Source organism: Anolis sagrei, chromosome 1 (assembly GCF_037176765.1).
Source record: "Anolis sagrei isolate rAnoSag1 chromosome 1, rAnoSag1.mat, whole genome shotgun sequence".
NCBI lineage: Eukaryota > Metazoa > Chordata > Lepidosauria > Squamata > Dactyloidae > Anolis > Anolis sagrei.
In genome coordinates, this window is record NC_090021.1 from 293,202,419 (window position 1) to 293,218,299 (window position 15,881).

At 42.7% G+C, this 15,881-nt stretch overlaps 1 long non-coding RNA gene across 1 annotated transcript in view; it reads right to left on the reverse strand.

Moving 5' to 3' along the window:
* Positions 1–15,881, reverse strand: part of LOC132765702 (uncharacterized) — an 88,531-nt gene that overhangs the window by 586 nt on the left and 72,064 nt on the right. The window lies entirely within an intron of this gene.

Here is a 15,881-nt window from a genome sequence, read left to right on the forward strand (position 1 = left end):
AGCTGGGGAAAACTGGAACGCTGCTAGAATGAAAATGCTGCTATATAAATAATCAATGGGTCGGTAACATTTTGGAGTGCTGTGTACCATTCTTTTTCCCCCATATCTAAAAGATATTGGAAAGCTGGAAAATGTGCAGAAAGGAGGAACCAAGATGATTAAAGGATTGGTGCCTTTTGTTCAATCTGTCGAAAAGGTTTTGAAGGAGAGATGCAGTTTCAAAAACTAGCAAAGGTGGAACATGGTGAAGATTTAATTTAAAAAGTTAGCATGTGAAGATATGGGGTGAAGGGGAGGCAAAGGAAACTTTTTTCCTATCCTAAAACTTGAAGTAGAAACTGCCTGGTAGTACATTCATGAGAAGGGAAAGAAGTACATATATAATGCAGACTTGAAGGTTCCATCTTAGATTATGTGAACAGGTGATAGAGAAATTTGTGGTAAAAAGGATGAGTCAATGGCTCAGAGTTCGAAAAAACTACCTTTTTGGACTATTCCTAGAACCTCCAAGTCGCCATGCTGGCTGGCAGATTCTTATTTCCTGTCTCTGCTAAACTTGGTCTTTTCTGGTGCTGTTGTGTTCTAACATTTATATTGACACATTACTTGATTCTGCTAACTTTCACTTACTTGTTTCTGATTTCACGTGCTTGGAAGGATTTGGGCATTATGCTTTTGTATTCTTAATCTCCCCCGAGTCCTCTGCATAGTGAGAAGGGTGGAATGTAAATATGATAAATAAATAAATAAATAAAATAAAGATAGGAGAGGTTTTCTCTAAAGTCTTTGTATAACATTTGATACTACAAAGGGGCACAGTGACTCACTGTGAGTAGGGCTTTCTTAGATTCAATTGTATAAAAGTTAGGACTTTTTTGGATTCAATTGCACAAAAATTCAATTATATTCTTTGGCTGAGCAGAGAGTCCTAGGTTTCCGATAACTCTAGCTCGACACTCAGACCACCACACTGAGTAAAAACAGTACAAGAGTAAGATACTCACCAAATGTCCTGTCATCCCACATTTTCAACTGCTTCAACTCTAAATTCAGGCAAAATCAATGTGCTACACCCTGTCATAGCTTGGAGTTTCCTCCCATTTATAACATTTTACATGTTGACCACACTCTGATGTTACTTGGCCACACACATCCCAGATCATTTGTGAAATGTTGGAGGGCATAAGACAACATTCAACATTGAATGAACAAACTGTGTAGGACAATTTTTGCTTCCATGATTCTCTAATCAGCACAGATTAACTATGAGTTTCCCATCTGTAATAGTGTACTTTTTAATGATAGAAATCAAGGAAAAAGACAAAAGTTGGGATGAAGAGAAGTTGGTAACGAGTCACATCTTTCAGCTTCTTCTTGGACAGACTTTTCTTTCAATACAAGGGACAGATGGAAGGAGGAAAGAATTGCAGCAACAGTAAACACTCTGCCTGTACTGTACAGACATTGTATCAAAAGACATAAATATGTTTAATATGTTTTAATTTTAGTCTAATTTTAATTTTAATTTTTGTAATTGTATGTGTTTTAAGGCATTGAAAAATTGTCTCTATGTAAGCCACCTTGAGTCCCCTTCAGGGTAGAGAAAGGTGGAGTAAATAAATAAATGAATAAATAAATAGCAAAGTACTGGACTTCATGGAAGCATTGTGGACCTCAGCTTCCAGATTCCAGTGACAACAGGAGAAATTCTGGGTTGTCCTATATATATATATATATATATAGATATAGATATAGATATAGATATAGATATAGATATAGATATAGATATATTTCCTACCTCTGAGAGGATCTGGCATAGTCCATTCATAGATTGCTTTTTGTCATATTAACAATATTTAGAAATATCTCGAGTTTTGCTAATCTTTGTTACACAATTCATGAGTCATTATTGAAGCTCAGTGTTGGGAGGGATTCATTTAATCATTTTCTTTTCAAATCTTTCAAAAGAAAGTGATAGAAGCCCAGCCCAGGGAGGGAATACCCAACATACAGAGTCATTATTTTTCCCTTCTAAATTGTCACTGTAATCTAGCAGTTCTGAGAAGCTGAAAGCTGTAATACGCAGATGTAGCTCTTCTGTCCTAAAGAATACTCCCATCATGTAAAACAGAGCAAGCAATGTTACACATGATGAATTTCCTTCTATACATGCTTTCTTCACCATCATGAAGTAATTAAGGAAGCCTGCACTTACTTTGCATTATGATATCTCATTTGCAATATGTAGTTCCTGACTTGTATATGTTCGCTTTCTGAGCCATCCTGTCTCAGCTAAGTTGCAGGCCCGAAAAAGGCATTAATGTCACACAACAGCCTTTATCAGGTGTGATGCATATGCTTAAAATAAACACACAAGGAGGGAAAGTCTTCCAGCTCCTCCACCTATGATTTAACTTCCACCCACTTTTCAAGTTTGCTTTTTGAATTCTTAAAAATATTTTCAAACCATTGATGGCTGAATCTGTGGATACAAAATCTTTAGATATGGTGGGCTGGCTGTAATCCCTTTTTTAAACCTTCAGGCTCAGAAACAAGGTCCCAAAAATAGGTTATAGCACAATTGACTTTATGTTCAATACTGGCTCTAGAGTGATGATGGCCAGACATACTGGGCTAAGCTCTCTGCCACACCAAAAATGCCTCAATTCCAATGGGTCCTTGTCCTCTGTTTCTGGTGGGGAACAGAGGCAGCAACATGGGGACAAGACATTACTTTGCCTGTGCTGATCAGTGTAGGAAAAGAGTAATAGTGGCAGTGATATCATTGTCCATGTGGATCGAGTCAAAGCAGACCCAGTTCAGATGGCAGTAAAGCCTAAAATATTCCAGAGTCTTTTTAAATTCATGTAAACAATGTATTTGTGAACAAACAAGTATCCTTTATATGCTGGGGCTCTCCATAAAATCAGAACACCAGTTTTCCAGTTTACCAATTTTATGGAGAACCCGAATGGATAACAAAGTCTCCCCTTTTCACAAAATCACTCAAGGTGTAAGAAGGATGGTGGAAGCGATGTCATAGTGGACAGAGACGAGGCAGTCCTTTTCTTTGCATGTTTATTTTACTCCTTAAACCTGACCAAGGCCAATATATACAGTGGACTCTTGATCTACACTGGGATTTGGTTTCAAGACATTCACACTCCACCCTGGAACACCAAAATTTGTGGATGCTCAAATATCACTGTATACAATGGTGTGTCAAAACTGAGTCCCTTGTGTAAAATGGCAAAATCAAGCTTTGCTTTTTGAATTCTTAAAAATATTTTCAAGCCATTGATGGCTGAATCTGTGGACACAAAATCTTTAGATATGGCAGGCTGGCTGTAATCCCTTTTTTAAACCATCAGGCTCAGAAACAAGATCCCAAAAATAGGTTACAGCACAATTCTATGTATATCTACTCCCAAGTAAGATGAAATAAATTCAGCATAGCTTCCTCCCAAATAAGTGTACATAGGATTATATGCATGCAAGTACATAGTCCAAAGAGAAGGATATGTCTTAGTTGTTCTTACTAGGCATCTGATTCCATTGCCTTTCCTATGCCTTCTTTCTCTCTGTTGTTTGTTCCCATCACTTGAGTCTCCCCTTTCTTTGTTGCCTTCCACACCATTAAAATTCATATTGTAATCTGGAAGGTCTGGGATTTTTTTTCTGCTTATGCTTCTTTGTTCCGCTTGGTGTGTATTGACACTTCATTTGTAGTGTTCTCATCACCTCATCATCAATGAGATTTTAGTCCAATAAATATGTTTAGGTCTGGACCATTATCCGGAGGAAATCCCATTGACATCAGTGGCCATTCCTTCCAAGTAAGTGTGTTTAAGATCAAAATGACAATCATAACCTTGATGGGAAGATACAAAATCCAATTTCTACTGTGCAAGTCCTGTCTCCTTCCATTTTAAGTGAAGTCTAATATTGACTATTTATTGCAAATCATTTGACCAGGACTTCCTCCCATTTGATCCAGTTGCAAAATAAGGCAATTGCCTAGGCTAATTCTGATTTTCAAATGCAAAGATCCAGACTATTTAACTCAGTGAGTCATATTTTAAATGGTTTACTTCCGTTTCTCCCTCATAAATTACACACATTCTCATCCCTTATCATTTTACCTGTTCTGAACTAAAAGTAAGGTGTTTGTATTGGAGGCTACACACACACACACACACACACACACACACACTTTAAAAGATTGGTGACAAATTAATGTGCACATTATTAATAGTCACATCCCAAAGCTATTTTGAGGAAAACATTACACTTTCCTCTATTTATATCCCATGCGTCTGTCCTCTGTCATTGTCTTCCTCTTTAATCTTGTTTGAGTGTATGGCTCATTCGTCCTTATTTTATTGACTCAATCACAGGCACACTGTCACTTTTTATAAAATGGTCACTGCAGAATCACATCAAGCAAATTCTTGATTCCTCAGTCAGTAATTTAGTGCCTTTATGGAATTGCAATTTCAGGGCTCACTGCGTGTTTTTCTAAAATGTACTTTAGGAATTAGTTGCTCCAGTCACAAATCAGTTGAATTTATGCACAGTTGTAATACAGTTTATGGCCTCATGGTACATTGCTTCAAAAACAGCAGATGTGAAATTATGATAAATATAATGAGTGTTTTTTTGCCTGATCTACTGGAGTAGAGAAGGATCTGGAGCGTGTTTACCTATCCCATACAGTACATTTAATGTCTTAGTCAGGACTCCTGACAAAAGCTGATTAATGTCCTCATCTCTTTTATTAAAGATAAGAGTAGCGCTGCAGTCAGGAGATAGAAAGCACACCATAAATCTTCGTAAAATGAGCAGTCAAATAATCACTCATCAGAAATAAAATCTACATACATTAACACTAACATTCAGCCTACCGTGCGCACGGCCATAAAAAGAAAGAAAGATTGAGAGGGAAGAAGAGGAGGAGAAAGAGGAGGAGGAGAAGGGGAGGAGGAATTATTCACAGCAACCCCCCCCCCCCAAAAAAAAGGTAAGGTTTTCTTGAAGTTCTAATTTCAAGAAGTCCTTTAAGTTTAACATTACCATCCTTATAACCTGGATGCAATAGCTGGCATTTTGAAAGCACATGTGAAAGGAGCAGATGCCTCATCATTACATTAAGAGCATGAAGCAGGCAACAATTAAGCGATTCACTGGAAAGACATAATGCTGATCTATGCTAGCAATTAATCACGGAATACATTAGACAATGATGGGTGACCTACAAATTTTTGACAAAATAATTTTTCATCATGTTGGCGATTTCTTAGCCTAATATGCCTGCAAGGCACAGAGTCCAGACCTGTCATTTATTCCATCTCTCCTTGACAGGCGGCAACCTGTCTTCCAGACAAAATGAACATTATCTGTGCTCACTAGACATTTAGTGCAAGGCTTAGCTTATGACTAATGATAATAGGCAGACAGAAATGTTAGAGTCTGAAATAATGTTCTCTTTGTTAAAGAAATTTCTTGAGGTAGATTTTTTTCCCCAAGACACAGAAAGATAAAAACTATTTTCCCATGGCTTTTCAAAAATATTACGAACCTTTTAAAGAATACACACATGCTTTTTTAAAGAAGACCTCCCTTTAAAAGAAGTCATATGGTTTTCAGTTAATATATCAATAGAATGTGTGCCTCAGATGACATGCACAGGAAAGGAGTCAGTTGTAAAAAAATAGGAATGGCACCAATTCCTAGTTTTTGAAATCTGCCTGGCTGGCTGAAGAGTTTGTGGGATCAAAGTCAAAATCTTGGCAGTGGCCATCTTCTGATCATAAATGACAATAGCAAGTCAATAAAAAAATCTTGGTGCTTTGCCAGGTCCTAAAGCACATACAAAATGCAAGCAAAGGAAACACCACATTAACTCAGCACTCTGTGTGTGTGCATGTGTATTTCTCTGCGTGTATGTGTTTGTGTGTGTGTGTGTGTGTGTTTCAGTGTCTGACAGAGCAGGGAGGAAGCCTTTAAAGGAAAAGTGCCAGCCTCCAGAAGACAGAGACCAGCCTCCTGCTTTGCATATCCCTTGGGCATATTCATGCCCACTAAGAATACATTTTTAAAGCAACCTGTTTCTGTTTCCTTTTAGAGTCAGAGAATAGGAGACAGTGAAAATACATTTTCATTGCTGTAGACTGTTTGCCATGACATTTCATTAATTTGAATTTGAGGGTAGTTCTGCATAGCATGCTCAGTTTAGTGGTGGCGACCTTTAATTATCAGGATATTCTGGGCAAGTTAAACAAGGGGGGCAGTGCTGGGCAAAGGGTGGGGAGAGAACAAAGGAAGCAGCAGAAAAAGCTTATTCCAGAAACTCTGGAACAATAAGGTAGCTAGTTGGCACATTGTTACTGAAGTGATCATGGGACTCAAAGGCTGTGATTTAAGATACAAAAGGGATTATTAAAAGGGACAATTGATAAATTTACAAAAGACTTTAGAGGCTTTGCAGAAAGACATCTGGAAGGCAATGGAAGGCAAGTGATGATCCTCCAAGTGGTGTTAGCTTTCCCTTCCCTCATCTCTAACTGGCTTAGCCAGTGGTACAAAATCATAGAAGTGGTACTCCAAGAGAGCCAAAAGCTGCCTGACACTACTTATGGGTTATGTTAAGAATCAAAAGCCTACAGAAGAACTGAGGATCAAAGAAGAAATTGCAAGGATTCTGTCATTCAAATAGTCTTGAACTTAGGCCCCATCTATAGTGCCTTATAATCTAGTTTCTGAACCCAGATTGTCTGCTTTGAACTGGATTATATGACAGTGTAGACATTTATTTTGGAATAAATGTTTCCTTCTTTGGAGGCTTTTAAACAGAGGCTGGATGGCCATCTGTCAGAGGTGCTTTGAATGTGATTTTCCTGCTTCTTGGCAGGGAGTTGGACTGGATGGCCCATGAGGTCTCATCCAACTCTATGATTCTATGATTTCTTATTTTATGCTGTTTTGAGATGAGTGTTGATGGTACTCTTTTTTGATTGGTCTGTTTCTATTTGGATCACGAGTTATAGGTGATGGTGAAGAATTATTACTCTGTCCCTTAGCAGTTATAGTTTAGCAGTTAGCTAAACTAGCAGTTAGCTAAACTAGTAGGATCCTTAGGGGCAAGTGACCATGTGCTCCTGCAATTTGAGGAAAAAAGGAAGGCCGAAACTAAGACAAGTCAAACCCGCATTTTGGACTTTAGGAGAGCTGATTTCCAAAAAATGAAGGAAACGCTGAGCAGCATTCCGTGGACACAGATACTAAAAGACAAGGGAGTTACGGATGGAAGGGAATTTCTCAAGAGTGAAATACTCAAGACGCAATTGCAAATCGTGCCAACAAAGAGAAAAAATAGGACAAGTGCAAAGAAGCCAGAATGGATGTCCAAAGAACTTCTAACTGTGCTAAGACACAAAAGAGACATGCACAAAAAGTGGAAAAAGGGAGAAATCACCAAAGAAGAATTCAAACAAATAGCCAACACCTGTAGGGAAAAGGTCCGCAAAGCTAAAGCACAAAACGAGCTCAGGCTTGCCAGGGACATTAAAAACAATAAAAAGGGCTTCTATTCTTATGTCAGTAGAAAAAGAAAAAACAAGGAGGCGATAGGACCTCTTCGCGGAGAAGATGGGGCAATGCTGACAGGGGATAGGGAAAAGGCAGAACTACTTAATGCCTTCTTTGCCTCGGTCTTCTCACAAAAAGAGAGTCTTCAACCTCAGCAAGATGGAGTGGATGAGGGATTGGAGGACATCCAACCCCAAATTGGGAAAGAAGTCGTCCAGGAATACCTGGCCGCTCTTAATGAGTTCAAGTCCCCAGGGCCAGATCAACTACACCCAAGAGTATTGAAGGAACTAGCGGAAGTCATTTCGGAACCATTGGCAACCATCTTTGAGAGTTCTTGGAGAACGGGAGAAGTTCCAGCAGATTGGAGGAGGGCCAATGTGGTCCCAATCTTCAAGAAAGGAAAAAAGGATGACCCAAACAACTACCGTCCGGTCAGCCTCACGTCGATACCGGGCAAGATTCTGGAAAAGATTGTTAAGGAAGCGGTCTGCAAACACTTAGAAACAAATGCAGTCATCGCTAATAGTCAACATGGATTTATCAAAAACAAGTCATGCCAGACTAATCGGATCTCTTTCTTCGATAGAGCTACAAGCTGGGTAGATGCGGGGAATGCCGTGGATGTAGCGTACCTGGATTTCAGTAAGGCCTTCGACAAGGTCCCCCATGACCTTCTGGCAAGGAAACTAGTCCAATGTGGGCTAGGCAAAACTACGGTGAAGTGGATCTGTAATTGGTTAAGTGGACGAACACAGAGAGTGCTCACTAGTGCTTCCTCTTCATCTTGGAGAGAAGTGACGAGCGGAGTGCCGCAGGGTTCCGTCCTGGGCCCGGTCCTGTTCAACATCTTTATTAATGACTTAGATGAAGGGTTAGAAGGCATGATCATCAAGTTTGCAGACGACACCAAATTGGGAGGGATAGCCAATAGTCCAGAGGACAGGAGCAGAATTCAAAACGATCTTGACAGATTAGAGAGATGGGCCAAAACTAACAAAATGGGGGAGCCCCCATAGAAGTCGTGGTGGGGAGGGGGAGATACGGGAAAGGGAGACCTTTAATTCGGCCTAGGGAACGTGGATCAACATTAGTAATTCCAAAGCGGTCTCCTGATGTGAGAAGTCGGTGTAACCAGGAAGGCGGTCCCTCCGGGTTGAAGGTGGTGCTGTTGAACGCCAGATCTGTCAATGGTAAAACAGCTTTCATCCAGGATTTGATCCTGGATGAACGGGCAGATCTAGTGTGCATCACACAGACCTGGCTGGATGAAGCTGGAGGAGTGAATTTGACCAGGCTTTGTCCACCAGGTTTCTCTGTGCAGCACCAACCGAGATCCGGAGGGCGGGGAGGCGGGGTTGCAGTGGTCTATAGAGATTCCATTCGTCTGACCAGGGGCCCCATCCCGCAGTCAACAAAATTTGAATGCGTCCACCTGAGGGTGGGTGACCGGGACAGTTTAGGGATTCTGTTAGTGTACCGTCCACCTCGCTGCACTACAGACTCCCTGACTGAGCTAGCGGGGGTGGTCTCAGACCTGGCGTTGGAGTCCCAATGGCTACTTGTGCTGGGGGACTTCAACGTCCACGCCGAGGCCATCTTATCGGGAGCGGCTCAGGACTTCATGTCTGCCATGGCAACCATGGGGCTGTCCCAACAGGTATCTGGCCCCACCCACAGTGGGGCCAGATTACATTAGACTTGGTTTTCTGTCAGGGATGGGAGGAAGGTGGCGGTGTTGAGGAGTTATCCATCTCTCCGTTGCCATGGACCGACCACCACCTGGTCAGCTTTAGACTCACTGCACCCCCTAACCTCCGCAGAGGTGGAGGACCCATTAAGTTGGTCCGCCCCAGGAGGCTTATGGATCCGGATGGAACCCTGACGGCTCTTGGGGAATTTCCCGCCTCCTCGGTTGGTGATCCTGTCGATGCCCTGGTCGCTCTCTGGAATGGGGAGATGGCTAGGGCAATAGACACGATGGCCCCAGAACGTCCCCTCTCGAGTAGCCGAGCTAAACCAGCTCCTTGGTTCACTGAGGAGCTGGCAGCGTTGAAGCGAAAGAAGAGGGTACTAGAGAGCGTGTGGCGTTCAGATCCAAGCGAGCCAAATCGAACACGGTTTGTGTCCTTTTTAAGGGCATACGCCGCGGCAATAAGAGCCGCAAAGAAGACCTTCTTTGCGGCCACTATTGCGTCTGCAAAGAACCGTCCAGCTGAACTGTTCCGAGTTGTCAGAGGCCTGTTAAAGCCCACCATGCAGGATGGGTGCCCTGATGACTCGGCAGCTCGCTGTGAAGCCTTTGCTCAGTTCTTTGCAGACAAAGTCGCTTTGATCCGCTCTGGTCTGGATACCATATTAACGGCAGTCTCTGAGGATGTAACACGAGCATCTGCTTGTCCGGTTTTGATGGATTCATTTCAATTGGTTCAATCCGAGGATGTGGACAAGGTGCTTGGAGGAATGAGAGCTACCACATGCATCCTAGACCCCTGCCCATCCTGGCTTCTGAAGGAGGCCAGAGGGGGATTGGCCGAATGGGTGAAGGTGGTGGTTAATGCCTCCCTTCGGGAAGGCATATTTCCAGCCAGCTTAAAGCAAGCTGTGATAAAACTGCTGTTGAAAAAGCCATCACTGGACCCCACTCAATTCGTCAACTATCGGCCTGTTTCCAATCTCCCCTTCTTGGGCAAAGTCCTGGAATGTGTGGTGGCCTCACAACTCCAGGCATTCTTGGTAGGCACGGATTATCTGGACCCGGCACAGTCTGGCTTTAGGCCGGGGCATGGTACCGAGACAGCTTTGGTCGCCTTAGTCGATGATCTGCGCCGGGAGCTCGACAGGGGGAGTGTGTCCCTGTTGGTGCTGCTGGACCTCTCAGCGGCCTTCGATACCGTCGACCACGGTATCCTTCTGGGACGCCTCGCGGGAATGGGTCTTGGAGGAACTGTTCTACAGTGGCTCCGCTCATTCCTCGAGGGTCAGTCTCAGAAGGTGTTACTGGGGGACTCCTGTTCAACCCCACAACCTTTGTCTTGTGGGGTTCCCAGGGTTCAATATTGTCTCCCATGTTGTTCAACATCTACATGAAGCCGCTGGGTGAGATCATCCGGAGTTTCGGGGTGCGATGTCATTTGTACGCAGATGATGTTCAACTCTGTCACTCCTTTCCACCTGTCACTAAGGAGGCTGTCGAGGTCCTGAACCGGTGCTGGGCCGCTGTGACGGTCTGGATGGGGGCGAACAAATTGAAATTGAATCCAGACAAGACAGAGGTACTCCTGGTCAGTCGCAAGGCCGAACAGGGTATAGGGTTACAGCCTGTGTTGGATGGGGTCGCACTCCCCCTGAAGATGCAGGTTCGCAGTTTGGGTGTGATCCTGGACTCATCGCTGAGCCTGGAACCCCAGGTTTCGGCGGTGACCAGGGGAGCATTCGCACAGTTAAAACTCGTGCGCCAACTGCGCCCGTACCTTGGGAAGTCTGACTTGGCCACGGTAGTCCACGCTCTGGTTACATCCCGTTTAGACTACTGCAACGCTCTCTACGTGGGGTTGCCTTTGAAGACGGCTCCGAAGCTCCAATTAGTCCAACGGTCGGCAGCCATGATACTAACTGGAGCGGAGCGCAGGGAGCATACAACTCCTCTGCTGCACCAGCTCCACTGGCTGCCGATTTGCTACCGGGCTCAATTCAAAGTGCTGGCATTGGCCTTTAAAGCCCTAAACGGTTCTGGCCAACCACCTATCCGAACATATCTCGGCCTATCAGCCCACCAGGACCCTAAGATCTTCTGGGGAGGCCTTGCTCTCTATCCCGCCTGCTTCACAGGTGCGCCTGACGGGGACGAGAGACAGGGATTTTCTGTGGTGGCCCCTCGGCTCTGGAACGCCCTTCCCATGGAGGTAAGATCAGCTTCCTCGCTGATGGTATTCCGAAGAAAACTAAAAACTTGGATGTTCAAGCAGGCATTTGGCTAATTCGGTGCAATGAATGTGTTGATTACGGATTGGCAATATGGATGATGCAATTGGACCACGATTTTAGTTAGGAGATGTATTGGATTGTGATTTCATGTAATATTGTGTATTATGTTTTTTATGGTTTTAATTGTATACTGTGCACTGTATATTTTGTTGTAAACCGCGTTGAGTCGCCAATTAGGCTGAGAAACGGCGGTATACAAGGACAGTAAATAAATAAATAAATAAATAAATAAATAAATAAATAAATAAAATGAAGTTCAACAGTGACAAATGTAAGATACTCCACTTTGGCAGAAAAAATGAAATGCAAAGATACAGAATGGGTGACGCCTGGCTCGAGAGCAGTACGTGTGAAAAAGATCTTGGAGTCCTCGTGGACAACAAGTTAAACATGAGCCAACAATGTGATGTGGCGGCAAAAAAAGCCAATGGGATTTTGGCCTGCATCAATAGGAGCATAGTGTCTAGATCTAAGGAAGTAATGCTACCCCTCTATTCTGCTTTGGTTAGACCACATCTGGAATATTGTGTCCAATTCTGGGCACCACAATTCAAGAGAGATATTGACAAGCTGGAATGTGTCCAGAGAAGGGCGACTAAAATGATCAATGGTCTGGAGAACAAGCCCTATGAGGAGCGGCTTAGGGAACTGGGCATGTTTAGCCTGAAGAAGAGAAGGCTGAGAGGAGATATGATATAAATATGTGAGAGGAAGCCACAGGGAGGAGGGAGCAAGCTTGTTTTCTGCTTCCTTGGAGACTAGGACGTGGAACAATGGCTTCAAACTACAAGAGAGGAGATTCCATCTGAACATTAGGAAGAACTTCCTGACTGTGAGAGCCGTTCAGCAGTGGAACTCTCTGCCCCGGAGTGTGGTGGAGGCTCCTTCTTTGGAAGCTTTTAAGCAGAGACTGGATGGCCATTTGTCAGGGGTGATTTGAATCCAATATTCCTGCTTCTTGGCAGGGGGTTGGACTGGATGGCCCATGAGGTCTCTTCCAACTCTATGATTCTATGATTCTATGATTCTAGGTTTAATAGGGCACCATTTCTTTCCCTGTGTAGATAATTTTGGAGAGTAGACTCTTTACAGTGCCATATCAATTTCTGGAGGGAGTACCCAAAAATCCCATATAGCTGAGCTTACCCACACCAACAGACCAATTCTATAGATTCTTGTGCTAGTAATACTTTTTCCTAGGCTTAAAAAGTTTAATGTCCCAAATTCAATTACTATTCTTACTAGAGTAGACTCATGGAATCTATTGCTGAACAATCCGTCAGCACTAACATAAATGTTATTAATGCAATTGGGACTAGAGTTGGGACTAGAAAATGGACATACGAATATATTAAAGAGCTTTTGATAATACTGAGGTGTTTTTAATGCTGTGCATCTAGCTATAGGGACATAACTAGACATTTCTCCACTATCACCCCTGCTCTCCAAAAGTCAATAAATTGTTATATTGTGGGGGATGCAGCAGATTAAAGTGTGTGTGTGTGGGGGGGGGGGGTCACATGGCAGAACTTTATATATTTCTTCTTGTCTCAATGTCTACCAACATTAAAGATAAAAGAGACCCATCCCATATTCAACTCTAATTTGGTATTTTGGTATTTGGTATTTTCAGTACAATACTGGAAATGTTCGTTGCTGCTCACCGACTAGAACATTAAGATCGTCTGGGGAGGCCCTGCTCTCAATCCCGCCTGCGTCACAGGCGCGTCTGGCGGGGACGAGAGACAGGGCCTTCTCAGTGGTGGCCCCTCGGCTATGGAATGCCTTACCGGTAGACATCAGACAGGCACCTTCGTTGCTGGCGTTTCGGAGAAAGGTTCAAGACTTGGCTTTATGAACAAGCGTTTGGTTAAACAGTGCAACTGAACATAGGAAGACGGTAAATGGAACATAGGAATGGCACAAGGATTATGAGAACGGATCTGATTTCACTGAGGTGTTATGTTTGTTCTTGTTAATTGTTGTTGATTGATGTTGTTGATTTTGTTGTTGCATTTGTTGCGTTTTTAACTGCACTGACATTGTTGTGATAACCTGTACCTTGTAAACCGCATTGAGTCGCCTGTTTGGGCTGAAAAATGCGGTATAGAAATAAAGCAAATAATAATAATAATAATTGTTTATTATATGTATGTATGTATGTATGTATGTATGTGTGAATATGTGTAGAGGTGTACAAAATAATATTACAAAACAATGCAATATAAAATAAAATACAATTATGTAAAACAGTTGGCATGAAACACTTTTAAAACAGCAAGATTTTTTAAAATATCAAATCAATAAAATAAATATCAGCATCCAGTCTTTTTAAAATTGTAACATATGGGTTTTTAAGACCTAGGTGTTTAAAAGCAGTCAGAGTAGCTTGGTTACATTGATTATATATTCTGCTGTAGTTTTATGCTGTATTTAGAATTTATGGTTTTACTTTTTTATGTAACTGTTTTGTTTTTATCATTACCCACCTGAGAATGTTCATTGTTAAACAATATCAACAATGAAACTAAATAAATGATCACATTTTGGTCAGTATTCTTTTTCACTGAGAAGCTATCTCTATACAATGTGTGACCACTTCTGCAGGAGAAGTGTTGATTCCAGCTGGTAATCCGATGCAAGGAGAACCACAAATTATTCTGGAAATTCCAGTAAATTCAAGAATGTTTTTGATGTGCAGACAGCTGAATTGGGCAATCCAGCACCCATGCATTGAAAAGACACACCACTGTTTCACCACCAGAGGCAGCTCCCTGGCAGAGTTTTGCTGATGCCATCACTTCTGGGAATCACATGGCTGGGAACTCTGGTGACCTCACCAGAAGTAGCATATTTAGCAAGACTCTGCAAAGGAACTACTTTTGGCCAGCGAAACAGCAGCCACAGTCCCTGGTTGCCTGGCCAACTGTCTGGATAACAGAACAGCTTTGGGGCAGGTCCCGTAGCCAGGAGTTTGTTTCGGGGTGGGGGCTGAGTTCGGTTCGGGGGGGGCTGAGTTTGGTTCGGGGGGGGGGGCTGAGTCTGAGTGAAACAGGGTCTACCCTAGCAAACCTTTTGTATCGTTACCCCAATACCCCCATGCATATGGGATATATTGAGTATAGTGATCAGATCATGATATGAATAAACATCGCAGATTAAATAATGCACCAGTAAGGCCTTCTCGCAGACCACCAAGCGCCCCTCCCCCCCCCCCCCCCCCCGGCTACATGCCTGCTTTGGGGCATATCTGTGGAGCATACAAGGCAGCTCTGAAGCTGCTTACACTCCAGTGTATTTTGGCTGATGTTGGTGTGGTCATAGAGGAGCCATAAAGATCACACAACAAAATTGCCTAATAGGCTGGTCAGTTTGGGACAAATGTAAAAACTGGGTGATGTTTCCCAGTAAAGAATATAAAACTTCAGGGTGCCACAAGGCACAAACAGAGAGAAGGAGAAACAAAGAAAACTGGGATTTTGGGATTGCTTCACCGATTGGACTGAAGGACCAGACGCCCAGCTTCCTATGAACATCTGAAACCCAGACTCCATCTACATTGAGAATGGTATAGTAATGTTTACCTGGTTACAGTAAATATTATTTTCTTTTAATCTCACCTGAATATGAGCTGTAACTTTCAAACTACTTCTAAGGTCCCTTCCACACTACCCTATATCTCAGAATCTGATCCCAGATTATCTGCTTTAAACTGGAATATATGAGTCTCAACTGCCAGATAATCTGGGATCAGATCCTGAGATATAGGAGCATAGTGGAAGGGCACTAAGTAGTGCCTTTATGTATAAGATACCATTTTTGCTAATGTAGGTTGTTTGCTTAGGGAAAAAAGGTTTCCTTTTAAGATCTCCTTTGCTCTATTATCTTTTTATGTGCCTCTGCTTAGTGTGCATGCACACAAAAGCATATAGGATTGCAATCTCCCACAAGGCAGGAGAAGGGAAAGTGTTTGTAGAATCAGAGATGATAGAGTAGCTTCCAGCGAAGTTACTACATTACAGGGGTAAAATCAATGGGTGGAGGCAGCTATATGATCTCAAGTGATACTGTTAGTAGTAATTCAGATATGTGGGATTTCATTCCATTTGTTGAAGGACAGCACTCACCCTGGTACCAACTTCCCATGGGAACAACCTTGGGACTGCTATATTTCCCATAGCACGCTCATGAATCTGCCAAAACAAAGGTAACCATTTCTAACTAATTGGAACTCACAGTCCTTGGCATTACTCAGCAAGTGCTATCAGCATAATATCGCATGTACACAGAATCAAAAGCAAATAAGC